The following is a 26,534-nucleotide window of genomic DNA, read 5'->3' as shown; positions in this document are numbered from 1 at the left end:
GCCTGCTTCAAAGCACAAGGTCCCTAGTTCGATCCCCAGCACCAAAAAAAAAAAAAGGAAAATTTCCCGGTGCAGCTCTCTCACACTGTTGCAAGGCCAAGAGTTTAAGATTTCTGGGTCTGTCATCCTTTCCAGATCACAGTCATCATGATTTGGTCATTGTTCCTTCTGAACATGGCTGAGAAGCCTACTAGAAACGGCAGAGGAACCCCACACAGGTCACTTGAGTATCACTGATGTCTTCCTCATTCTAATCTCATAGTTATGGCTCTGTGATTCTGTGGGGAGAATGAATACTGCTCCCTTGGTGGCATGTAAGAGCAGGAGAGGCTGGGCTGAGCACCCTTCAGCGGTCATCCCAAATCGAGGACTAGACTCCACTATTGAACCTGAACTAGGAACCTCAGGTCTATGAGCTAGCTAACCTTTATTACAAAAGCAAGGAGACTGGAACCCTAGTGGTAGTCAGAGAGACCTCCGAATGTTGAAGGAAACACCATCCGAAGATCAAATAGTGCTCAGATGACTTTGGGACCTTTGGTTCTCCATCCATCTTGGGTGGGGGATAGCTGACTTGTGGACCCTGTGGGCAGTTTTTCTTATGAGGGGAAGCATCCAGTGAAAAAAGATGATGTGGTACAATCTGGTCCCTCTGGAAGCCAACAGAGCACGTGCTTAGCATGCACAAGGCCCTGGGTTCTATTCCCAAAACCACAAAAACAAAACAAGGGCCGAGGATTTAGTTCAGTGGTTCCGCCACCTGCCTCGAAAGAGCAAGGACCTGAGTTAGATCCCTGGTACCAAAAAAACCCAAAACAAAACCAAAATCCTAAAACTTTCCTCCAACCCTCCCCCTCAAAGCCCTCAAAATCTCACTGGCCAGGGTTTTATTTTTAATAGTAAAATTTACTTTTAAAAATTTTATTTGGTTTTTTTTGGTACCAGGGATCAAACTCGGGGACCTTGTGCTTGTGAGGCAGGTGGCGGAACCACTGAGCTACATCCCCGGCCCTAGTAAAATTTATCGCTACATTGTAGGCATACGTAACGGTGGCGCTCATCGGAGGGCATTTGCACCCGTACACGATGCGTCCTGTCTCTTCCCATCGCCGCTTCCTTTCACCCCTCCCTTTTCTATGTACAAAAGCAGTGTTTCCATGTTCTACTTTTATTTTCTTGTCCCTTCCTTCTTTTCCCCCTCCCTCCTCCCTTGTTCTCCTTCCCATTTGAACATTTTCTTCCCATTTCCCAGTATCCATTATACCTTTAGTCCTCACTTTTGGTTTCTCACACCAGAGAAACAATGTGATATTTAAACATGTGTGCCCAGTTTATTTCACTTAAGAGTATGGTCTCAAGGTCCATCCATTTAGCTATAAATATCTGAAGCTCATCCTTTTTTTTTTTTTTTTTTTTTTGGCACCGGGGATCAAGCTTGGGACCTTGTGCTTGTGGGCCAGGCAGCAGAACCACTGAGCTAAATCCTTGGCCCTGCTCATCCTTCTTTATGGCAGAGTAGTACTCCATTGTATAAAAAAGGAACATATTTATCTGTTCCTCAATTGATGGGGTTTTGGTCTGTTTCCAAGATTGAGCTATTGCAAACTGTGCTGCTATAAACATGGGTGTGCATATATCTCTGTGGTATGATGCTTTTAATTCTTTTGGGAGATACCAAGAAGGGGAATAGCTGGGTCAAATGGAACCTCTAGTTTTAGTTTTTTGAGGAATCTCCACAATGATTTCCACAGTGATCTCACCAATCTACACTCCCACCAACAGTGGAGAAGGGTTCCTTTTTCCCCACAGCCCTGCCAGCTCTTGTTATTCATTGATTTCTTGACAACAGCCATTCTTTTTGGAGTGAGATGGAATTTTAGCATTATTTTTATTTGCATCTCTCAAATGACCAGTGATTTTGAACATTTTTTCATATGTTTATTTGCCTTTTCTACATCTTCATCTGAGAAGTGCCTATTCATTTCAGAAGCCCATTTTTGGATTGTGTCATTCAACTTGGGGAATCTGATTTTTCTTAGTTCTTTATATATTCTAGATAATAGCCCTTTGTCTGAAGAACAGCTGGTAAAAATTTTTTCCCACACTGTGGGTTGTGTCTTCATTCTATTGGTGGGTTTTTTTTTGCTGTACGAAAGCTTTTTAATAAGATGAGATCCCATTTGTTGATTCTTTGTGATATTTCCTGTATGATTGGGGTTTTATTCATAAGGTCTTTGCCAATGTCTTTGAGAGTTCCACCTATTCTATCTTCCAGCAGGTTTAGTGTTTCTGTTTTAAAATGTGGATCTTTGATACATTTGTGGTTTTTTTTGGTACTGGGGATCAAACTCAGGACCTTGTGCTTGCGAGGCAGGCGTGGTGCCACTCAGCTAAATCCCTGGCCCTGATCCATTTTGACTTTAGGTTAGTGCCTGGTGTGGGCCTAGTTTTAATCTTTGGCATGTGGAAAGCCAGTTTTTCCAGCACAATTTATTAAAAAAGCTATTTTTTTTTCTAGTGAAAGTGTTTGGTTCCTTTGTCAAAGATAAGGTGACCGAATTCAATATGTCTGGAGTTTCTGCATCTTCTAATCTGTTCCATTGATCTCAGGTCTGCTCTTTTGCCAGTACCAAGGTGTTTTATCACAGTAGCTTTGTAGTATAATTTCAAGTCAGGGATTGTGATGCCCCCTGCCTTGCCTTTTTTAGTCAGAATTGCCTTTGCTATTCGAGGTCTCTTCTGGTTCCAAATGAATTTTAGGATATTTTTCTAACTCTGCAAGACATGCTGTTGGAATTTGTATCAGAATTTCATTAAATCTGTATAACAATTTTGGAAGTATGGCCATTTTCACTGCATTGATCCTTCTTACCCATGAACAAGGGTTATCTTTCCATTTTCTGATATCCTCTTTGATCTCCTTTTTCAGAGTACTGAAGTTTTTAGTGTAGAGGTCTTTTACTACCTTCAGTAGATTGATACTTAGGTATTTCATTTTTTTGGATGCTATTGTGAAAGGTGTTGTTTCCCTAATTTCTCTGTCAGTGAGTTTGTTATTCATGTACTGGAAGGCTACTGATTTTGTATCCAGCTATGCTAATGAATTTGGTTATTGAATGCCATGTGAAACAAACTGAATGAAATTGGACCCAACTTCTGCTTTTTAAATAAACTGGAGTGGATGACAGAATGGCTAACTTAGGGGAAAAATAGATCAAAATGTACAAGGGTGTGTGTATGTGTGTGTATTAAAACAATTCTCCATGAATCTTTAGAGTTCCTACAAATCTTGCTACCAGAAACGCTGCTGTTTGTTCTATACTATCTTTACAAGAATTACTGATATAGCAAACTTCCTTGGAAGATATAATATTTCCCTCTGAAGCAAGGAATGGGCATATCTACTGCTCATTACAAAAGATTTGGGTTTCCCTAATCTCAGAATTGCTTTTCTGTACTGAAACGCAACTCTGCTTGTGTGGGTATTCATCTAGGTCCATCTGCAATTATCCTATGGGACTTGGAAGCAAACATTGATGCTGATATGCTGGTATTCATGCTGCTTATTATACGAGTACTAAACATTTTTTGTTTCTGATCCAGGAATCTTGTGTTTTTTGCTAGCAACTGTGAAACAGTATAAAGCTAACTAATCAGCTTCTAAGTAGGGCAAATCTCAGACTAGTCCCAGTACCCCTGTAAGTCATGGATTAGAGAGACAGAGAAGAGGAGAATTAGTGCATATACACAGAGTTTATTCTCATAATTAAAAAAGTTAAAATCCTTGGAACTTGTTGGATTTTTAAACACATTTTTCTAAATTTCCCAAAGTAGCAAAGATCTTTCTTTGGCTAATACAAATTATTCATCTGTGTATTTTTCAAAAATTTGTTCACTTGTTTTTGTTTACATTTCTTCTTTACATCTTTCTATGTTTCCCCTTACTCTCATCTCTTATTTCTCATCACATCAACAAGCCCAGAAGTTATTGATAATTGCAGGGAGATTCTATTTTCAGGCTAAAATACTGTTCATAAAAGACAGAGGTACTGAAAATCAACAGAGTCACAGGAGCATCAGAAGGAATGCAAAGGACCTACGCTGAAGATTGAAGAATTTTCTCTTGTGGTGTTTTATTTTATTGTGGTAAATATACACGACATAAAAATTACCATCTCAGGGGCTGGGGATTTAGCTCAGTGGCACTGTGTTTGCTGCGCAAGTGCAAGGTCCTTGGTTTGAGCCCTGGTACCCCCCAAAACTAAAGAAATAAATAAAAGTTACCATTTCAATTATTTTTGAGTGTACAATTCATTGTCAAGTACATTCAGAAATTTTGTGCAGCCATATCTGTATAAATTTGCTTATTCTAGATAACTTATCCAAGTAGAATCACAAAATAGTCATCCACTTTGGTCTGGTTTATTTCGCTTAGTAGAATGTTTTCAAGGTTCATTTATGTTCTAGAATATATCACAATTTGATTCTTTTTTAAGGTTGAGTAATATTTCATTGTATATATATATGTACCATCTATAGTACATATATAGTACATCACTGTTCAAGTGATATATACTTGAAACAAGTCTAATTTTTGGCTAGTATGAATAATATTGCTGTGAATACTTGGGTACAAGTATGTGACTGAAGCCCTACTTTCAATTCTTTTGAGTATGTAAGTAGAAGTAGACTAGCTGGATTATATGGGAAGTCTGTTTAAATTTTTGATGAACTCCCAAATTCTTTTTGACAACTACACTATTTTACAGTCCAAGAAGCAATGCACCAGAGTTCCAGTTTCTCTACATTATCATCAAAACTGACTTTTAAAAAATTATAGCCATTCTTATGGAAGTGAAGTAGTATCTCACTATAGTTTTTTTTGGTACCAGGGATTGAACTTGGGTCTTTGTGCTTGTGTAGCAGGAGGCGAAACCACTGAGCTAAATCACCGGCCCACATCTCACTATGGTTTTGATTTGCAGTTCACAAATGACTAATGATGATGAGAATCTTTTCATGTGCTTGGTGGCTGTATTAGTCACTTTCCTGTTGCTGGGACAAAATACCCAATACCCATAATTTAGAGGAGGTTTATTTTAGTTCAATTTCAGTCCATGTTTCTTCCAAGGCAGAAACAGCATGGCAGAGGGGCATGGCAGAGGGAAAGGTGCTCACATCAGCAACAAAGAAGCAGAGAGGGAGAGAGAGAGAGAGAGGGAGAGAGAGAGAGAGGAGGAGTTAGGGAGGGAGACGTTCCCTGGTAGGTCACACTCCCAGTGACCATCTCGTCTAACCAGGCCCTGCCTTAACAGAACATACAGCTCTAAATTCATCCAATCCCATAAAAATGTTTCCCTATTTTTTTCTAAGCATTATAATGTGTTAGCTCTTAAGTCTGCATCTTTTCCAGCTATGAGTTTATTTTTTACATGGTGTAAGGATCCAACTTGACTCTTTCATAGGTGAATACCAGCTTTTCCAGTGCCATTCCTTTCTTTTTGTTTTCCCAGCACCATTTCTTAGAGAATGTCTGTTATTCACTGAGTGGTCTTGGTATCCATGTCAAAAATCACTCAAGTACATATTTCTTGGTACATTTCTAGACTTTTTTTTCTCTTGTGAATTGAATATTTTTATCATTAAAGTTTGTTACATTTTTGTGAAAATTATTTTCTGCCTCAGTTGCATTGATCATGAGGCCCACCATTTTTTCTATTAATTTAGTATATTACATTGATTGATTTTTTTTTTTTTGGTACTGGGGATCGAACTCAGGTCCTCGCACTTGCAAAGCAGGCGGCGGAACCACTGAGCTAAATCCCCGGCCCCTTATTGATTGATTTTTATACATTGAATCATCTTGCATTCTGCAAGGAGATTTTACTTGGTCATTGTGTATAATAATCCTTTCAATATGATGCTGAATTCAGTTTGCTAATATTTTGTTGATAATTTTGGATCAATACTCATAAAGAATATTAGTCTATAGTTTTTATTTTTCTCATGTCTTTATGGGTTCAGTATCCTGGTAGTAATGACCTCACAAAATTACTTAAGAAAAGTTCCATTCTCTTCAAATATTTGAAAGAGTTTCAGAAAGTCTTAATCTTCTGTAAATATGTATTGTAATTCACCAGTAAAGCTGCTTGGCCCTGAGCTGGGATTTCGTTCAGTGGTTCTGCCACCTGCCTTGCAATCACAAGGTCCTGAGTTTGATCCCTGGTACCAAAAAAAAAAAAAAAAAAGAAGCTACTTAGCACTCAGCTTTATTGATGCTGTTGTTGGAGGGAAGCTTTTGATTATTGATTTAATATCCTTACTTGTTATAGATTTGTTCAGATTTATAAATTATTTATAAGTCAATTTTGATAGATTGTGTACTTTGAGAAATTTGTCCCTTCATTGAGGTTATCCATTTTTACAATTATTTAGTGCAGTTTTTTGGGGGGGGGGGTACTGGGGATCGAACTCGGGTCCTTGTGCTTGCGAGGCAAGTGGCAGAACCACTGAGCTAAATCCCCAGCCTATTTAGTGCAGTTTTTAAAAACAGTGGTGAATGGACAACATAAAACAGACCACCTCCGTCACTCTCAGGAGTGTTGTAGTGGCATCAGATACACTCACAAGGCTTTGAAGCATGATCATTAATAGGATCTTCTGGTGGTGGTTTGGGGAGTCAGTGGGGTATTAGGGTTTATATCTAGATGTCCTCCAAAGCCTCATACACTCATAGGTGGGGTTTTGGGGAGGTAACTGGATCATGGGGGTGTGATAGCTAAATGTGATGTTGGGAAGAGGTGGGTCACTGGGGGCATGACCTGGAAGGATATACCCCCACCTCCTTGATCTCTCGCTCTGTTTCGGGTTGCCATGCCTTGTGCATCCTCCTCTGCTGCTCCTCTCTGCCACGACATCCTGCTTTGGAGTCAGCTGACTATGGACTGAAACCACCACAAACTGAGCCAAAAGAAACTTTTCCTCCTTAGAGTTGCGGGTGTTGGGTATTTTGTCTCAGCAAAGAGAAAGTAACTAGGATGGGGATACAAAAGAATAAACCAGGGGCGAGGATTTAGCTCAGTGGTTCCACTGCAGGCCTCGAAAGCGTAAGGACCCGAGTTCGATTCCTGGTACTGCAAAAAAAGAGAAATGGGTAGCCTTTCCTGTCTGCTTTGAAGGTAGAACCAACAGAACTTGCCAATGGATCAGATGGTGAGTGTGTGAGGAGCTTTCCTGCCTTAGAGAGTGTCAGTGCTTTCAGTGCCATAATGCTTGTGATTAGTCAGTGCTCAGTAAACAGAAGACTTGCACGCGTTGCTCCTCTGCCTGGAGCTGTGTCTCCCTGCCCCTACCATACGGTAAACGGAAATGCCACTTTCCCCAGGATGCCTCTCCTGATGCCCTGGGCGGGGGGCATTCAGTGTAAGACAATGAGTGGTTACATCCTGCTGCCCGAGGTGGCAGATAGGTCCCGAAAGATCAGGGGATCATGGTTTGGCTTTTGGCTCTCTAATGAACTGTGTGATCTTGGACTAATCACTTAGCCTTTCTGAACCTTGGCTTCTCCATCTCTGGAATTAGTATTTCTTGTTTCACAGGGAGATGAAGGGGCTGATCCACAAGGCTTGTGATCTGAGTTATATGTAAAAACCTTGAACCCAATACTCGGTGAATGTCAGGTACTCTCTTTTTGGCAGACTAGTTGGAATTCAGGAAACAGAAACTAGCACTATAGGGGCTGGGGGTGTAGCTCAGGGGTACAGTGTTTGCCTAATATGCATACAGCACTGGGTTCAATCTCTAGCAGGACACACACACACACACACACACACACACACAGAGAAGCAAAGACAAAAAGGGAAAACACTCACACAGAAATTAAAAATTAAAAACTAACTGAAAAACTGGCACAGTTGTTAAGCAGACATCTCTGCTAACCAACTTTGCGTGAACAGAGGGGTAGTGAACGACATTACACAGAGATTATCTACTATTTTTCTGAATTTCAGTGGCTGCACACCCTTATCCCACATGATACTAGATCTTCAAGAGCAGGCACTGGGCAAGAGTCCCAGGCCCTACAGATATCCTTAGGTCAACCAGGAACTTTCCATAGCTGCTGGGTTGGAGGGAAAAATGCAGAGTCATGGATTTGTTTCCTTGTGATTCTGTGTGGTGGTTATCATGTTCTTCAGGAAACATTAGCACACCCAGCCATTAATAATGATGATGAAATGAAGTCTGACTAAATCCGGGGTGGAGGTGAGGGTCACCTGCCTGGCTAACCTATGCCTCTATCTGTCCAGGAAGGAAGGGACCTATCTGCAGGCAGTCTAAGGAGATAGGAATGCACAACATGCTGGGAGTCCCTCAACTTCACGCAACAGGGTGACCCAGGCCTCCTGAAGGTCGAGGTTGGGCCGGAGGTGTCTGTGTTGCCATTGGCAGATTTTCCCATCTAATTCCAAAGTCCCTTAGCAAAGTATCCAGATAAAGAGACAACCCTGGCAGCCTTACAGAGGGCGAGGTGACAGTCCTTGTAATCCAGGACAAAGCACTGGTTTAGATTAACACAGGCCTATCCTTGCCCTGTCAGAATGGATGAGCTGTCTTTCCTGGGAACTACTCTCATTCTTATTGCCTTGTCCCTCTTTTTGGTAAAGTGTGAACACTCATCCCTTCCTGCACCTCCTCTACCCTTTCTGTGTCCCCTCAGTCAGCCTGTAGATGATTTCTTTTTTGGTATATAGGATCTTCTGGAATTTACAATTACCAGGGAATTATAAGACATATTTTGATTGTTTTCTTTTCTTCTAGAGGTGAATCATAGTTCTAGTCATGCCCTTCAATGAATAGGCTATTTTATTTACGTTTATTTCTTTGTGGTGCTGGGGATCAAACCCAGGGCCTTGAATAGATTATTTATGGCAATGACCTATGTTATTGGGCTCAGAAGCTCATTACTTCACCTAGATCCCAGGTGGAAAACTTCACCCAGGTGATGGAATATGTATTATGGTCCTATTGCCCAATGAGTGCAGACGTTTGGGAAAGTTCACTTCAACTATTTTTGGTCACGTCCCCTTTCCACATTCATACTTGAGTGATTTTCACAACACAATGAAATTTCCAGCATTTAAATCAGGTTGCTTATTAACTGCAGAAACCCAGGAAGAATTCCTGTCACAACCTGTTCCTACAAGTAGAGGCATCAGGCATTGCAGCTTACGAAACAACATACAGGGGCGCGTCACTCACTGTTAAGATGAGCACCACTCAGTACAGGGCTCACCTGCCACATTAAACTTGTTTTTTCTTTTTTTGAGAAAGGTTCTCACTATGCAGTTCAGACTGGCCTTGAACTCACCATGTAGCCCAGGCCGGCCTTGAATTTGCAGCAATCCTCCTGCCTCAGCCTCCTGAGTGCTGGGAATGCAGGCATGTGCCACCACGTCCAGACAAAACCTTGATTAAAATTAGAAATTCAGTTCCCTCAATTACAATGGTATCTCAGCTCATGTACTTAATTCTTTCCATGATTTTGGTCGCAAATTGGATTGGACAAGAACCAAATCCAATTTCCCTATAAGGTCAACATTGAATTTAACCGTTGAATTTGATTCGGTTCCCATCCAACTTGGTTTGTGACCAGAATGGTGGAAAGAATTAGGTTCATGAACTGAGGTTGCCACTGTGTTCCAGTAGCATTTCAAGTGCTCAGTAGTTACCTAATGCTGAGACCATGGTATTGGGCAGGCAGACGCAGGACATCTCCGTCCTTGATTTTTTTTTTTTTGAGGCAAGGTCTTGCTATGTAGTTCAGGCTGGCCTTGAACTCACTATGTAGCCCAGGTTGGCCTAGGACTCGTGATGTTCCTCCTGCCTCAGCCTCCCAAGTGTGGAGATTACAGGCGTGTGCTACCTCACCTGACTCTCTTTTTAAAAATTTTTTTGAGACAGGGTCTAGTTCTGTAATTCAGGTTGGCTTTGAACTCACTTTGTAGCCCAGGCTGACCTTGAACTCAGGGCAATCTTCCTGCTCAGCCTGCTGAGTGCTGGCATTATAGATATATGCCACCACACCCTGCTCTTGGGATGTATTTCTAATGGTTTTCTAAGTCAGCCCTATTTTTCCCATTATAATTAGCAGAGCTGAGAGCTCAGCTGCCTGGGCAGAGTGAAGCTGTTGTCCACACTAACTCTTGAGTTCCGACCCTTGGTCAAAAGTGGTCCTCCAGGAACGAATTTTCTGGGGCATCTTTTTAGTCCATTCCTCAATTTCCAGTTCTGAAGCAGGATAGCACCTAAGGGAAGGGATGGAAGTATCCTTTCCTCTCCCCCCTGTGGAGCAAGGTTCCTCCAAACCCCCCCAGTCTGTCTGGGGAATTGTGCAGTAGAGGGATGTGGGGGAGGAGAAGGGACTTTGGCCTGAGGTGGAAGTATCTGGGCTGGCTCTCCTCTCGGACACTTCTTGATGACTTTGACAAGTTGCTTAGCTTCCTGAAGGCAGGACTTTTGTTTTTCTTTTCTTTAATCTGTGTAAATGGAGGTAACAGCTTCCACTTGATGGAACTGTTTTAAGAGCCAACTGAGCTAATGGGCTTCAAATGCTTAGCTCAATGTAGTGCAGGGCACATACAGAGTATCATGTGTACTCAGAGTACAGTTTGTACCCAAGAGCCGACCTCAGTTCTGGGGAGACATGAGGTTTTCCCTTTTTCTTGCAAAACAGTGGAAGGATCTCTGCACACCCCCATCTAAACATCTGATGGATGGGACTAAACAGCGCCAAGTAAATATGTTGCAGTAAATGTTTTTGACTATCCACCTAAAGACAGCTCTCTTCTTCAATAACAGAAACCAGATTTTGTGTAGGCATTTGGTCATCCCTGCCTAGGACCAAACTTTCCCAAGCCATGTAGTTAATATTGGCTATTTCAGTGCCTCTTGTAAGAATTGTGGTCATGTGACATAATTTTGTAGAGTGAGACATAGTGGAAGTGGGGTGGTGGCGCCAGGGAAGATTTCATGTATGTAAAAATGAGAGAAAGACATACAAAACCACTGGACTCTGTCCTTTCACCCTGTGTTTTTACGTCCATGAGACCATCTTGTGTCTACGTGCGACAAGCTTGAGGACCAAGGGCAACACTGCCAAGTTGGTCGGAGTCAAAGATGGAAAGAATCTGGGTCCATGGTGATATACTCAAGCTGTTCCATTAATGAGCCCATTTCTAGACTTCTTGCTGGTATAATAAGTTTATTTCAATCCACTAAAAGTATTTACAGCTGACAGTATCTTAAATTATATATTTATATATTAAATATATTTGCATTTTATTTGTCTTTTATATTCCGTCTCCAACTCTATATTCTTCTTGGATATCTTTCATCCTTGTTCAATCTCCTAACACCTAGTGTAGTATTTTGCACATAGAAAACACTAATGCATAATTTCAAAATGAATGTGGAACTGAAATTAAGCCCCTGAAATTACAAGCTACTTCCAATTGGCCTCTGTCATTCAGATATTAAGACAGAGGGCTGGTGATGAGAGAAGGCATGGAGATCCTCCATATTTTGATAATTTCATCTTTTCTTAACTCTGTGTAACATAGAACACAGCATTCCTTTTGGGAATTCTGACTTAGAAAATTGATATTATCATTGACTCTTTCCTCATCATTAACCCCCAAGGAGTTGTCAAGTTCTTGCCATACTTTGGCTTATCCAGAGTAGATAGGCTCTGGGAAGAAAACTGCTTTACACTATCCAAGCAATGAAATTGCTTTGAGACAGAAAGACCATGTGTTTCTTCCTGGGAAATGCGTTTCAGCAGGGAAGTCTTCCAGAGAAGGCACGTTAAGCTCAAAAGGCTGCTTAGCATTAGATGGGAACAGATACAGGGTGGTCGGGATTGGCACAAAATCTCCAGTCCCTTAGGAGCATCTCCCAGTCTGGGTAGCCTCTGATCTTCCAACTGCTGGAGAGCCCTGTCCTCCTCTGCACGTCCGTGCTGTGGCTGCGCTCCTGGCCCTGTGAGGATGCCAAGGGCCATGTGATGGTGTTGAGGACACTTGGCAGTCTGGTGTTCTTTTTAATTAGGAATCATTTCTAATGACCGGAAAGTGTATTATCATACTCCACACGGTGCTCATTGCCAGGAAAGGTGGAGCAACAGGATCTCCTCCTCTTCACCAACATCACCCTGTCACCATTCTGCCCAGGAGGCTGTGTGGCAGTTAGGCAAGTTTTCCAGCAGAGCTGTCCCTGGGAGGAATGTTCAAGCAGGGCACCATGACTTTCTGCTGGGTGTGAGCCAGAGGACTTGTGCCCCACAGCAGTGAGTCATCGTGGTGTTCTTACGTCTTCATTTCCAGCCAGCACCCCCGTCCCTGGCTTACCAACTCTGTCTGAAAAGGTTGGCAGGGATTCTCAGAATGAAGTCTTACTGAGATGTCTTGGCTGATTCCATATCCATGTTGAAAAATGTTGGCTCTTTCACCAAAATTTGAAAAGAAAGAAAGAAATGAAAAGGAAGTGTGCCAAGGAAGGGAATAAAAGAGAAAACAGGTCAGGAGAGAGTGCTTGGTGAAGAGGAAATGAAACTGAAAGAGAAATGACTGGTCAGAGGTTTACAGAACAAGAAATAACCCTAACAATTTCTGGGCTCGACGGCACACACCTGTCATCCCAGCACTCAGCAGGCTGAGGCAGAAGGATGGCTGCAAGCTGCTGGCCAGCCTAGTCTACGTAGTGAGTTCAAAGCCAACCTGAACTACATAGTAAGACCTTCTTAAAAAAAAAAAATCTAGAACCAAAAAAGGTTCACATGTAACAGGAAAATAAAAGCAATCTATGAAATAGAAAAAAGTAAAGATAACCCAAAGAAGAGAGTAATGTAGTCTGAGATTGACATATGTCAAGTGATTGCTTTTATGAAAATTTTTTCCCCATCTATTTTAAGAATAATTTATCACCGAAGAACTGGTAGATTGTGTGTGTATGTTGCTGGACATTGAACTCAGAACCTCATGCACACTAAGCAAGCACTCTACCACCAAGCTGCATGCCAGCCTCTAGTAGATTCTTTTGTGAGACTTTTGGACATACCAATAATACGGTCTCCCATCCAAGTACTAACCAGGCCCAACCCTGCTCAGCTTCTGCAATCAGATGAGATTGGGTATGTTTCAGATGAGATTCAGGGTGGTATGGCTGTAGACCATAGTAATAATATGGTGAAATAATCCTCTCGCTATTTTGGGGGGGGGGTACCGGGGATCGAACGTGGGGCCTTGGACTTGCGCAGCAGGCGGCAAAACCACTGAGCAGAATCCCCGACCCAATCCTCGTGCTATTTTAAATGGTAGTTGCATACTATGCCTTTCACAGACCTTTTCCTTATAGAATCTAGACTTTAAGGCACGAAAAGAGGCTTGGAATATCTAGAGTTTGATCCTTTCAGAGGAAAAGAACCCTCTGTCTGGAGGCGAGACTTGCCCATGGTTGTAGAGCTGATGGCCCACAAAAGTCAGAGCACAACGATGCCTGAGCTAAGTCTCTGAGGGTTCTGGTGCCCACCAGGACCTTCCAATTTTCAGACTTATTCTTGTTGCCTTTTTACTTTTCAAAACTTAACACTGAAGTGACTCATTCGTGCTGAGCATTGTGAATTTAAATTACTATTTAAAAACTGCTAAATAATATTCTTTTAAAATTTTTTTGAGTTTACTTTGTTTTTTTAGTTTTTAACTTTTTTGGGGGGGTACCGGGGATGGAACTCAGGACCTTGCACTTGCCAGGCAGGCATAGCGCATCTGTGCTACATTCCTAGCCTCATAACTTTTTTATTAATGCGTATTTGTCATCCATATTGATCACATTCATCACAGGGAATTTGTACCTGGCCTATTCCCCTCCCCTTCCTTCAACCTTTCTTCCACTCTCCATTTACACAAGCTTTGTTTCCATTTTTTCCTTCCATTCTTTTTTTCCCTTTTCCTAAATAACATTGTATCGTGAATATAAGTTAGCATTAAAACATTACTAAGTCGCTGGGGATTTAGCTCAGTGGTGCTGTGCCTGCCTCACAAGGGGAAGTTCCTGAGTTTGATCCCCAGTACTGGAGCGGGTGGGTGGGTGGGGAGATGACAAAAAAAACCCTAAAACACCCAAGAGCTCATATTTATAGACATTTTACTATGTGCCAGCAAAATTTATATGTTGAACTCATTGCTTTCGGTACCTGAGACCATGACTTTATTTGGAAACTAGGTTGTAAAATCTAATCCAATGTGACTGGTGTCTCTATAAAATGGGGAAACTGAACAAAGGAGCAGACAAGCGTAGTGGGAAGATGATGTGAAGGCAGGGAGAAAATGGCATCGTCAAGTCAAGGGGAAAGGCCTGGAACCAGCCCCTCTCTCATGGTTCTCAGAAGGCCTTGATCTGTGCTTCTAGCCTCCAGAGCTTCAATCTTTTTTGGGGGGTAGCGGTACCGGGGGTCGAACTGAGGATCTTGAGCTTTCGAGGCAGGCGCAGTGCCACTGAGCTAAACCCCAGGCCTCGCCTCCAAACTGTGGGACAATAAATTGGTTTTAGGGCCCTTAGTCTCTCGTACTTAGTTGGCAGTCCTGGCAAATAGTGCACCTACTAAGTATTTTACGGGCATGGATTCATTTAATCCTTACAATCAAACCTATGGGACATGTAAAGTTGAAAAACACTATTAGAGTAAAGCCATCAACCTAATCCAGAAGGTGGAACATTTCACAAGGCCAATGATACAATTTCTCTAACAAAACAATGGTGTGATTTTTAAAAGGAAGGGACAGAGAACTGTTAGAGAAGAATCAAAGTGGCTTAAGAGACAGTAACCACATCCAACGTTTTGGCCTTATTTGCATTTTGATGTGGCATTGAGACAACTGGAGAAATTGGCTATGGATTAGATATAAAGTAATGCTAAGGCATTGTTGATTTTGCTAGGTTTAATAGTGTGGTCATGTTAATGATGCATATTTTAATTTGTCCACAAGGGTGAAATGGGAACTGGATTAAAGGAATGCAGAAAAAAATGTTTCGGGCCAGGTGACATATAAATGGTGATTCACTCTACTATTCTACCTTTAACAATATGTTTGAAAATTGGAACTCATAGAACTAGAGAGCAGAAAGGCAGTAGCAAGGGCTGGGAGGTGGGAGAAATGGGGAGATGTTGGTTAAAGGATACAAACTTTCAGTTACAATGTTAATGCGAGGATCTAATTCACTGCAGGGGTGGTAATGCATGGCACAGCTTTCCATTACTGTGACAAAATCCTGGAGATAACCAACTTACAGGGAGGAAAGGTATATTTTTGTTCATGGTTTCGGAAGATTTGGTCACTTGGCTCCACTGCTTTTGGGCCAGTCGTGGGGCAGAACATCATGGTGGGTGGGGAGTGTGTGACATAGCAAAGCTGCTCACCTTGGGTGGACAGGAAAGAGGGGCAGGGCTCCAGTATTCCCATTCAAGGCCACACCCCCAGTGACCTAAAAGTTTTACCCCTTCTCAATAGTTCCACAGGCTGGGGAAAAGAAGCTTTAACACACAGCCCTTTGGGGGCACTCGCGATCCTAACTATAGTAGATGTTAATGAATTTGTGGTAACCATTACATAATGTGTACATATATCAAATTATGACATGGTGCATCTTGAATATACACAATATTCATTTGTCAATTAAATATTTTAAAATAAAATAAAATAGTACACCCTTTGATAAAGTTGGGAAATATCCATAATAAAAAAAGTCTACAGAGGGCTGGGGATTTAGCTCTGTGGTTCTACCACCTGCCTCACGAGTGCAAGGTTGAGTTCAACCCCTGGTACCAAAAAAAACCTATAGAATTCTATAACTGCTATTTTATAGATGAGGAAATAAACTTAGAGAGGCTTAGCAAGTGCTTTGGAACCTGAGCTGTGACTAGTCAGTGGCTTCAGAATATAATTCCAAGTAGGTATTTTGAAATATGAACATTCAATGGCTAAGCGATGATGCCCACTCTTCTATTTCAAGCCAGTGCTTTGAGATAGGCAGCGGCCTTGTGCAGAGGCCAGGGAAGCTGACGTTTTGAGAAATCAGGAGTTCACTATGGAATGCAGAGACCAGGAGGAAGACTCAGATTTCTTGACTTTTCCTCAAAAGCAAACACCAGACCTCATGGCCAACATGCTGCAGAGGAGGGATGTAGGCATGGGCTTCTGGCCTGAAGTTCCCTATGGGTCATGTCTCCACAGTCAGCTCACTTACCTGTACATGCCTCCGAAATCCACCGTGGGAAATGAATGGTATGACCCTTGTGCTGGGCTGGCCACCCGGGGCACATAGAGGTGCAGATGAAACACAACTCCAGAGGTTGGTTGAGTGCAAAAGCACCACAGGGATGCTCCTTGCTTCTCTGCATATTTGTGCGTAAAGGAAGATGTGGCTGAGGGGCCCTCAGAAGAGGCCATTTTGGTGGCAAATTGGGGCTCAGGGAGTTTCTTGCCTTGTCATTCAGTCCAGTAACTTAAGGAAAAAGTCTGAGCAGAAGGGACCCACTCAAGCCTGCCCTGGGAAGTGGCTTGGCATTCCTGAACTTTCTCTTGGCAGTTGGGTCATGGATGGGACACTTTTAGCCTGAACTTCTCAGAAGCAGCCGGCATTGTCCATTAGGGCCTGTCCATCCAGTTCAAGTTCACAGTGATAAATCTCGCAGCCTCTAAGGGTCCTCACAAAGGTGGGTGTGGTGTGCTGATAGTAGGCATGATTAAGTGCTTTCCTGTGTCAAATATAGCTGTAATATACTACAAACAGGCAGTCAAGCTTTATACAAACTGATCTGGCCACTATCAGCTGCTCTGACATTTTATACTAATACTTAAAATAAATCTAGAAACAGGAAAGAAAGTACAGAATTATTGTTTCAAGCAGCCTGTGAGAGCTTATCTTCAAAGTGGCAGAGGTCCTATTGTATTTAGGGAAAGTGCTGCTGCACTGGCATAAAGGTTAATGGCTGGACTTCATGGCCGCCTCGAGCCAGTTTCCCATGTGAGCACAGGGGGCCAGCTCTGCAGAGTGGCACTTACCTGCCAAGGGGCTCTGTCCCATGAACATTTTCTCTTGCTCACTTGAGGACGTTTCGGTGCCCTGAAAGCACTGGATGTACTGTAAGCAACAATTTAAAATTTTAGAAATATTCCTTAAACAAAACTGCTACAATTCCCTGTGGCGGGTCATAGGTTAAGGTCTGAAAGTGTTTTCTTGTTTTAAAATGTTGGACTTGACTCTTGCACATGTATGTTTCACAGCTGAAAACAAATTTAAGCTTATCTTGTTCTGGATTTTCTTCCTGACATGAGAATCTGAGAAAATGGGATCTTTTTATGTTGCTCAGGCTGACCTTAAACTCCTGGGCTCAAGAGATCCTCCTGTCTCAGCCTCTGCCTAGCCACTAAGATTTTAAAAAAGAAGATAGAAATCATCTAGCTCCTCTGGTAATTCTCAACCCAGGAAATACATCAGAATCAATTGAGGGAATTTTTAAAAAAGAATTCCTCACCAGAGTCCAGTGTAATTGTTCTGAATGTTCTAGAGTTGAATTTTGGGGGACTGGTATGTTTAGGAACTTCCCATAGTGATTCTAACAGGCAGCAGAGGAGAAACAATCACTTTGTTCCCTTCATCAGATAGACCTCACATCCGAGAGCTGATAGGAGAGGGAACAGGGCTTCTGTGAGGAGAGAGAGGACTGGCTGGAAATGGAGCCCCAAGCTCCTACTTCAGCAGTGCTCACTCTGTACTAGGATTTACTGGGGCCTTGCACTGGAATAAGTTGAGGAAGGGACCAAACGCTCAATTCATGGTCTTATTTGCAATTGTGGATTAGATTGCTTCCTCATAGCTTTACCTCATAATTCAGTTTCCCATTCTACAAGCATAATAATTTTATTTATTTATTTAATTTTCCACGACCGGGGATCGAACTCAGGACCTTGCACTTGTGAGGCAGGCACAGTGCCACTGAGCTAAATCCTCAGCCTTAAAAGATTTTATTTTTATTTTTATTTTATTTATTTATTATTACTATTATGTTTTTGGTACCAGGGATTGAACTCAGAACCTTGCACTTGCCAGGCAGGCGCAGTGCCACTGAGGTAAATCCCTTCCCCAAGGATTTTATTTTTAATTGTACTGGAAAGTCCTTTCTCAGCTCTTCCATCCTCACTCAGAGCAATTTGGTACAGATTTGAATCATTAAAGATGGAAAGAGTGGTGTTCATATTCATTTTGTAAATTTGAACCAAGTATTAAAAATGGCATGGGTTCCAGTGCCTGCCTCGCAAGCTCAAGGTCCTGAGTACGATCCCCGGTACCAAAAAAAAATTTAAAAAGCATGGTAAAGATGTTACAAAGTACAACTGTACTGGACTGGGTGATACCTGGAGTTCTGGTTCTCACATTATTTGTAAGAATGAGAAAGCTACTTGCTCACCTCTGAGGTCCTCATTCCTTTTTTTTTTGGTACTGGAGATTGAACTCGGGACCTTGTGATTGGGAGGCAGGCACCAGAACCACTGAGCTAAATCCCTGACCCAGGTCCTCACTTTTGATAAAAGTTTAAAAGCAACATGTTTTATCAGAGGGTACAGTACATGTAATACATGATTGTGGAGATCATCTGTCCAATAGTAGAAGAAATTGTAATACTTTGGTGACTGAATGATATCTCCCAGAGGAGGCCAACACTGGTATAAATGCATCATTAGCCCTTGTGGTTCGGTTTTTGGTTTGGGAAGATGACCAGTCTGAGACACCTCCATGAGGCTGGTGGGAGCTGCTCTGATTCTAAGACCTGCTCTCCTGTCTGTCCCCTCCCACTTGGGGACAGTAGCTCCCAAGGCCAGGGCAGCAGCACTGTGTACAGCCGCCCAGGTTGCCAGCCACAGTGACTTGCCCTAGGGAGCAAATCTTGTTAAGCATGGAGAAGCCTAACGCTACTTTTGTTTTGTTTTTAACAGATCTCACCTCAGGTTTATTTGTTGTTTTTTTGGGTTTTTTTTGGTACCGGGGATCGAACTCGGGACCTTGCGCTTTCGAGTCAGGTGGCGGAACCACTGAGCTAAATCCCCGGCCCTCAGGTTTCTTTGTACAAACAGTACAGGAGAAAACAAGCCACATGCAGACTGTGGCCCGGGGTTACTCCCATCCTTCTGTCCTCAAGTTGGAGGCACAGGCCTGTCCTACAGAACCTTCGGTGGGTACCCGGGCACTTTTGTGGGTTCAGCCTTGGTGGTGTTGGTCTGGATCTTTTTCAGGCCTTCCTTGTGCTTCCTGGCAAAATGGATGTTCCTTAGCACTTGCAGTCCACCATCTTAACAGACTCCTATCTTTGTGATTCAGTTTTCTTGAGGCCGTTTTGGTGCCATTTCACAGACTTGGCCATATCTGTGCCAGGACTAGAAGAGGAAGGTCCAGGCTGCTTTTGAGTCATGGCCGGCTCTTCCCACTCCGTGCCCTTTGGTCACGTAGCCTCCCTCACTCCCCGAGTCTTCCACATTCCATCCTCCATCTCCACCCTGATCTATGTGCTTCGAATTCTCACTGTATCTAGGTTAGGCCTGGGCAGGCCTCACCATCTTCTGCCTACTTATCACAATAAACTCGTTGCTGCCTTTTCTGCTTCACCATGTTTTCTTCCCGTTCATTATCTATCCACCTGCAGCATCAGGTGATACTTCTCTCAGGATTGAAAAATAGAGATTTCTGGGATTAGGGATGTAGCTCAGCGGTAGGGCTTTTGCTTAATATGTATGAGGCCCTGGGTTTGATCCCCAGCGTGAGCATGCGCGCGCGCGCGCGCGCGCGCACCCCCCCCCCCCCCCTTACAATCCCCACTGTCTTCTTTTTTTTTCCTTTGGTACCAGGGATCAAACTCAGGACCTTGCACTTGCGAGGGAGGCGCCAGGACCACTAAGCTAAATCCCCGGCCCAGCCCACTGTCTTCTTAACTGATTTCGCTATGCTTCCCCTCAGCCTGTTTCCTTTTATGCTTACTCTGTGCCCGCCAGGCACTCGGCCATGGATGGCTGCCACCTGACCCCAGCTGTACTGCTTTCATTAATCCAAGGTGAGAGGCGCACACGGGGCGCTCTCTGAACCCTCCAGGTGATTTTAATGTGCAGCCAGGTTAGAAAACCTCTGCTTGGTCTTTGTGGCCTTCACGTCGTTGCTTAAGCTTTTGCATCCTCCCAACTCCTGACCTTTACACGGGCTGCCCCTTGCACAGGATCCTACCTACTTCTTCTGGCTGCCCGTTCACACTTCTAAGAGGAGGCTATCAGGCTTTCAGATGTTGCGAGGTAGGGAAGGCCGGTAAATCATCATTTTGTGAGAATATGAGAGGAGGGATGTTACCTGGAACATGGGGAGAAGGGCCTTCCTTCGTGGAAAATGGGCTTTGTCTTGCAATTCTGGCCGGCTGTGGCTCCAGATCACAGAAGGCTTTGTCTTCTCTAAGACAAAGGAAGAGCAGAAATGAGAGACTGTGACAGACTTAGAATCCATTCCACCTGTGAACTTACGTGTCCTCTACAAATTCTTTGCACAGCTTCCTTGCAACCTTCTCTCACCTCTGCACATTACAGGTAAGTAACACCTCCTCAGCCCTCTAGATCTGCTTTGCCTAATTGGGGTGAGGGTGGAAGCAGGGAGGGAGTGTTGAAAGATCTTTAGGAACTGCACTAGTCGCAATGATAACTCCCCAAAGACAGGAATAAAACTGGCTCTAGCACCCCGTTCGATTTGTGTGAGAGACAGAAAGCAGTTCAGGTGATTAGTAAAAGCAGCTTGACATCGATCATTTCCTCCAACCCTCTTATACTCCTCTTTTCCCTGTAAGCATTCTTTTTTTTTTTTTTGGTACTGGGGATCGAACTCTGGACCTTACACTTGTGAGGCAGCTGGTGGAACCACTGAGCTCAATCCCTGGCCCACCTACAAGCATTCTTGACATTTTCTTCTTCTGATTCATGCAAGGACTTAAAGATTTTACCTTAAGAGTGCCTTCCTGGCAAACCTGAGGTCCTGAGTTTGATCCCCAGTACTAAAAAAAAAGGAAAAAGAAACAGATTTTACCTTAGAAGTCTATAAATCATATATAAATAACAACCCAAGTTCATGTAAGTAAAGGAGAATTTTGGTCAGCCCAGTCCCAACCCTGTAGTTCACAAACCCAGGTGATCTCAATATGAAATGCAATTCAAATAGCTGTGGTTTGCAGATGCCTTGACTAATAGTAAAGGGTGTGGGATGTGGATCCCTTCCAATCCCAACCCCATTGTTTACTAGTGTGTGACCCTGAGCACATTCCTAATCTCTCTGTACCCCCTTTTCCTCCTCTCAGAAATGGGTGTGATCATAGTACCTATCTGTCTCAGAGGTCGGTGTGAGATTTAACTGAGTGACTGCTTCTGAAGTCCGTACCCAGATCTTAGTAAGTACCTGATAAATATTAACTTAAAAAAGATGGTTAGTTTTTTTTCTTTTTCTGGCAATATTCATCTTGATGCTAATTATGCCACTTTCTTTAGAGAGATTGGACTAAGTGGCCCTCATAAAGATGGCACAAGAAAGAGAGGTTTTCTGCTTATATCCAAGTCCTGGTTCAAGATGGGCTCTGTGCCTGATTAACATGCCCCTCACAACACATTTAAACCTAGGAGTGACATTAAGAGAAGGGAGCTCCGGGCTACAGAGCTGGTTTAGTGGCAGAGCTGTGATTAGCCTTCCAAGCTCCATGTTTTCCCATACACCAGGTCTCCAAATTGCACTGAGTATGACCCCCACTTCCCACTCCGTAGTAGATCAGATGCTAATTTATTTCGTGTAAATATTTATCATCTAAGACTGTCTAGGATTAAATAAAAGTCAGAAATATTTATCGTTTCTGAAAGGACAAATTTGCAGAAAAAAATGTAGAAGAACTTTTTCAGAACACTTTGCTGTTCTCCATCTTGTCAACTGCTCCAGCAGAGCTTAGGTGTAGAGAATGGCTATATGGTGTGTGGGCAGAGATCAAGATATTACAAAGGAAAGCATTACACAGTCATTTCAAAAGAAAGGACCTGCAAATTTATATCGTTCAACCAAGCAGGTATTCAAGAGTCTTGCTTGAAAATAGACGCATTGAACATTGTAACAGTATAGCTTTCGATATGGTGCTAATGATATCCCTTTGTTGTTTTTATTAAGAGGATAAAATTTCTTACAATTAAATCAGGGCCAAGTAAACAGCGGGGTCAGAACTGAATAACGTCTAAAAACATGTTCACAGAAAAGAGAGGAATTCCCTGAGAAAGAGAAAGACAGTTGGGTAATTTTAACATATTTTGTGTTCAGGCTATATGTCGCAGTGTGTGGTCCCCCCGCCCCCCGCCCCGGGTTAACCCATTCACGGTAGGAAACACAGGGTGATGACCAGGAAGGTGCTGACAATGGGGCATTCACCCACCTCTGGTTTTTGACTGCAGTGTCAGATCAGGATAGGTTTTCATGTCATTCGTTTTTGTTGAATCACACCATCACAAATCACACCACCACACCGACGGCGGTCTCCTAGCCTGGGAAATCTTTGGTTTTCTTAACGCTGTGTATTCAGAATCCCTGCAAAGTGTGGCTCACTTCGACCACGTTGACCGCGTCAGTCACATTTTTCAGCCTAGGTCTCAGCAAGTGCCTGTGAGGCTGCATGAACCTCAGCTCCCACCAGCAGCAGGGAGGGGTTAGGCACAGGGATGGCATTCTCCAAAGATGGGCAGTGACTAGACGGCCCTCACCACTGGGGGTCAGTCTGTCAGGGTTAGGGATTGCCTGGCTGTGACACCACCTGTTGAGCCAAGACAATGCTTACTAAAGATTAGACCCACAATCTTCAACTGGACAGAACCTAACCAGATCAGTTTGGGGAAGATCCTTAACCTGACTCCCTTAGTACCTGCAAGGAAATCACGGTAAGATTAGAAAATGTAATTACATCTGATAAAGTGTTTGCCAAGACATTGTTTGAAGAGAGGGCTTAGCCAGTCCTATTGTGTAAAGGTTGATGGAGAGCTGAATTTCAAGCTACTGGTCTCTCACCTCCCACAGAACAAAATCTGATTATATTTGAATGTTTAGAAAGCAGCTCACAGTCCTTAGAGTTCCAGCTCTTCACAATGCAGTCTATTTGGCAAAAACTAGCCTTACATTAGTATACAGGCCAGGACCAGTGCCCTACCTGATCCCTGGCTAACTGGTTTCGGGCTCTCTTGTGTAGCTCCCTCCTTCACGTGTGCCTGGGAGAGCTCTGATCTCATTATATTAAAACTCTATTTCTCCGACTATCTCCTCCACTGGACTGAAAGGTCTTTCTTTTAAAGGACAGATACTCTTTTTTTTTTTTTAATTCTCTGAGCCAGCACAGTTTGCCCTCTGGAAACCACTTCTGGCATGTTTTCTGGCCTGAACTAAACTTGCTCAGAGAAACCTTGAATTTTCCCACTGGTCAGTCTTAGAAAGGTTGGTGGAGCAGATATGGGGAATCAATGAGATCCCAGGATGATGGGGTTGAGAATTTACTAAAAGCCTGGGAGGCGTGGGAGGGAATGAAGGTAGAAGGGGAACAGAGGAGCCCTTTAGCTGAAGGATATGGCTTATTCTATGTTTGAACTGGAAAAGATTATCTAATCCACTCTTTATTTCACAAATGGGGAAAATAGCTCAGACAAGGTCACATAGAAGGATTGTGGCTTGTATTTTCTATGTCTTGAGGAAAGAGTGTGAACCAGGAGGTTGGTTACAGATCTAAAGATCTGGGACCTAAAGAATCTTAAGAATACATGACATAGCTAGACATGTAAAAAGCAGACATTTTGCATTCAGAACACAAAACAATAGAGAAAATATCCCTTTAATTGTATTTATCCAAAATTAGGTTTCATTAAATGGTCCCAAATGAGAGAAATGTTTATTGTGCTTTTTCCCTCAATAAGTCCTCCACCTTCCTTAGCCTATTTCCACCTTTTATCTCAGAGCTTGGACTTAATGAGCTCCCTGCTGGGCTTCAGCCCTCTGTTGCTCTAGCACTCCTATCCTCACTAAGGAAAGGAAGAAATACAGTGGTTGCAGATGTTAACCCCCCCCCCCCCCAAACAGCTCTCAACTAGTTCCTGTAAAAAGGTGAAGGTGCTGGGCTGAGAGACACAGCCACCTGTTACCGGTGGCTCCCGGGAGGCCTGTGCTGTGGCTGCAGACTCACACACTCCGTGAAATGTTTAACGTAAAAGACACATGACTGACTTTTATAAAGCAGCTTCACCTAGAGCAGGTCTCTTTCTTCCTTAGCAATATTGGCGGCGGTGGTGGTGGGGGGATAAGCCAGCAGCCACCCCATTTTACAGATGGAGGAAGAGGCAGAGCAGAGGGTTGAGCAGCTAGGGCCCCGGAGCTAGGCCCAGGAAAGCACTGCACACACTTATCTTTCTGAAGGAGGCCAGTCGGAGTGTCCCAAGTGACCCAGTCTCTCTTTCTCAATCCCTCCAGGCATTCTTGTTGTGGGCTGTGGGACATTAGCATCAAGATCAGTCTGTATTAAGATCCTCTAACTCAGACGCTGTAGGAAGCAAAAGGTGAATTTCACAGAACACATTGGCAGCCACAACATTTTGGAAACATTTGGGTTTATCTTTTCCTTCCCTGCTCTGTCAGGACTGTCAAGTAACACCAAACCATTCCAATGTAAGTCCTCACCTGCTCCATGTAGGAAATGGTACACAATGTGAAATAGATGATTTCCAGGCACATTTCCATTATCCCAATGCCTTTTCATGAACCACTTCCAGTCGGCTGGTTATCTAATCCTTGTGCAGATTCTGGCAATACAAAGATGTCCCATGACCCAGAAATCCACGCGCAGTAAGAACACCTCATAGCCATTAATTGTTTTAGTCCAGAGATTTTTAAATCCACTTATGATTAAATGTCTATTCCAGGCTCATTTATAGCAAAACAGTCTCTTTCCATTGAAGTTGGACATTAAATTTCCTTTAAAACAAAAATATCAAAGGGCCCATGGATTTGTAGAGAATCCTGGTGTCCATCTTTCATCTGTGTGGAAGGTCCCGAGTCCCGTAGGCGGCTGTGCAGGTAGGCAGCAGGCTTGGGGTTGGCAATTCCAGAGATAGTTTTTCTTGTGATATCTCTTTGAAAATATAGTCTTTATACTTAATAAAAAATCAGAGCAACGATGAGCGATTTCTAGTACCCCAACCCACATCAAGCAGCCCACAAACCATCCTTACGTACACAGCTAACAGGATGGCAGTCCAGATGGCGAGGGCAGAACCATCCTCGGGTTCAGTCTCAGAGACTGAAAATGAAGGGAAAGACCTGGAAAACTGGGATTTAACCACCTCGCCCTGGCTTCTGCTACAATGGGATATTGTTGGGCCTGGGCCCCATGAAACAATAGACTTCGATAGGAACAGGACACCTGTGCAGGAGGACAGCTGCGCGTCCTGGCTCCTAGGCACCTGCGGCCTAGTTTGCTCTGGCTGCACACGATGTGTGTGTGTTACCGATTATTTTGTTGAACTCTTTTCCTGTTCACCCCCACACCCATGGCTTTATGTCTATTCTACATTTTAGCAAGTCCAGGGTAGTTGTGGCCTCTTGAAAGGCTGGGTGATGTGTCACAGGCCTCCCTGGCTGGGATCCACAGCATTGCTCTTGCAGGCCCTGTTAGAAGGGAATGAGTGCATTGCATGGATGAATTTTAAGCTCAGGTCAGTTTGAATGTATTTGTACCCTAGTTTCTCCAAGAATATAATCAGAACTCAGGCCAAGCCATGGACTGTATTAGATGAAGATTCTTACCATTTACTAACAAAGGACTGTACTCATCCCTCCCGCCAACTTCCTTATTGGGGATTAAACCCAGAGCCTTCACACTGTGCTCATTTTTATAAGGGAACACATTCTAAATGCAAAAGATTAATGTCTTCCTGATTTTTCAAAGAATGTGACCTACCAAAGAGAAAAATAAAAAGAATAAAACTGTGCTTATAAGCAGGATTCTTGTAAAACAAACCTAAATATAGGAGTAAACAATGTTATAAAACTTTTACAAGGTGGTCTCTTCTGGAGCTATTTTATGGAATAACATGAGCACTGTATTGGCCAATAAATAATGTTGCAAAAACGTAGACTATAAATAGTTTATTTCTTGACAGAAGCTATGGGAAACCCTGTGTGTAGGTAGACAAAGGCTGCAAGGTAATAGCTAAATATAAAACGGTTGTACATGAAAAGGAGACTTATGGCTCTTTACAAACCTTAGTTTTTAACAATTCAAATAATTTTATCAAGAAAAACATTCTTAGGACAATTTTTTTTTTTTTGGTGGTACTGAGGATCAAACTCAGGACCTTGTGCTTGTAAGGCAGATGCGGTGCCACTGAGCTAAATCC

The 26,534-nt window shown here is 43.0% G+C and overlaps 1 protein-coding gene and 1 long non-coding RNA gene across 2 annotated transcripts in view; one reads left to right on the top strand and one right to left on the bottom strand.

The window, feature by feature from the left end:
• Positions 1-23,020, bottom strand: part of LOC110347678 (uncharacterized) — a 52,132-nt gene extending 29,112 nt beyond the window's left edge. Inside the window, exons 1-4 of the long non-coding RNA XR_015440530.1 lie at positions 22,541-23,020; positions 21,083-21,133; positions 20,446-20,543; positions 17,118-17,196 (exon numbers count right to left, since the gene is read on the bottom strand). This is a non-coding gene — a long non-coding RNA (uncharacterized LOC110347678). The remainder of the gene's footprint in view (positions 1-17,117; positions 17,197-20,445; positions 20,544-21,082; positions 21,134-22,540) is intronic.
• The window catches only part of Sox17 (SRY-box transcription factor 17), a 223,904-nt gene continuing 217,520 nt past the window's right edge, over positions 20,151-26,534 (top strand). The window contains exons 1-3 of the mRNA XM_087185446.1: positions 20,151-20,390; positions 20,639-20,675; positions 21,434-21,523. The gene's annotated coding sequence lies outside the window, so the exon portion shown is untranslated. The remainder of the gene's footprint in view (positions 20,391-20,638; positions 20,676-21,433; positions 21,524-26,534) is intronic.

The sequence above is a fragment of the Heterocephalus glaber genome, unplaced genomic scaffold (assembly GCF_053883595.1).
Source record: "Heterocephalus glaber isolate CG9 unplaced genomic scaffold, H.glaber_assembly_v1.0 deba00000281, whole genome shotgun sequence".
Taxonomy (NCBI): domain Eukaryota; kingdom Metazoa; phylum Chordata; class Mammalia; order Rodentia; family Bathyergidae; genus Heterocephalus; species Heterocephalus glaber.
The sequence above is the reverse complement of the archived record's forward strand: the minus strand, read 5'-3'. Positions and strand labels throughout refer to the sequence as shown.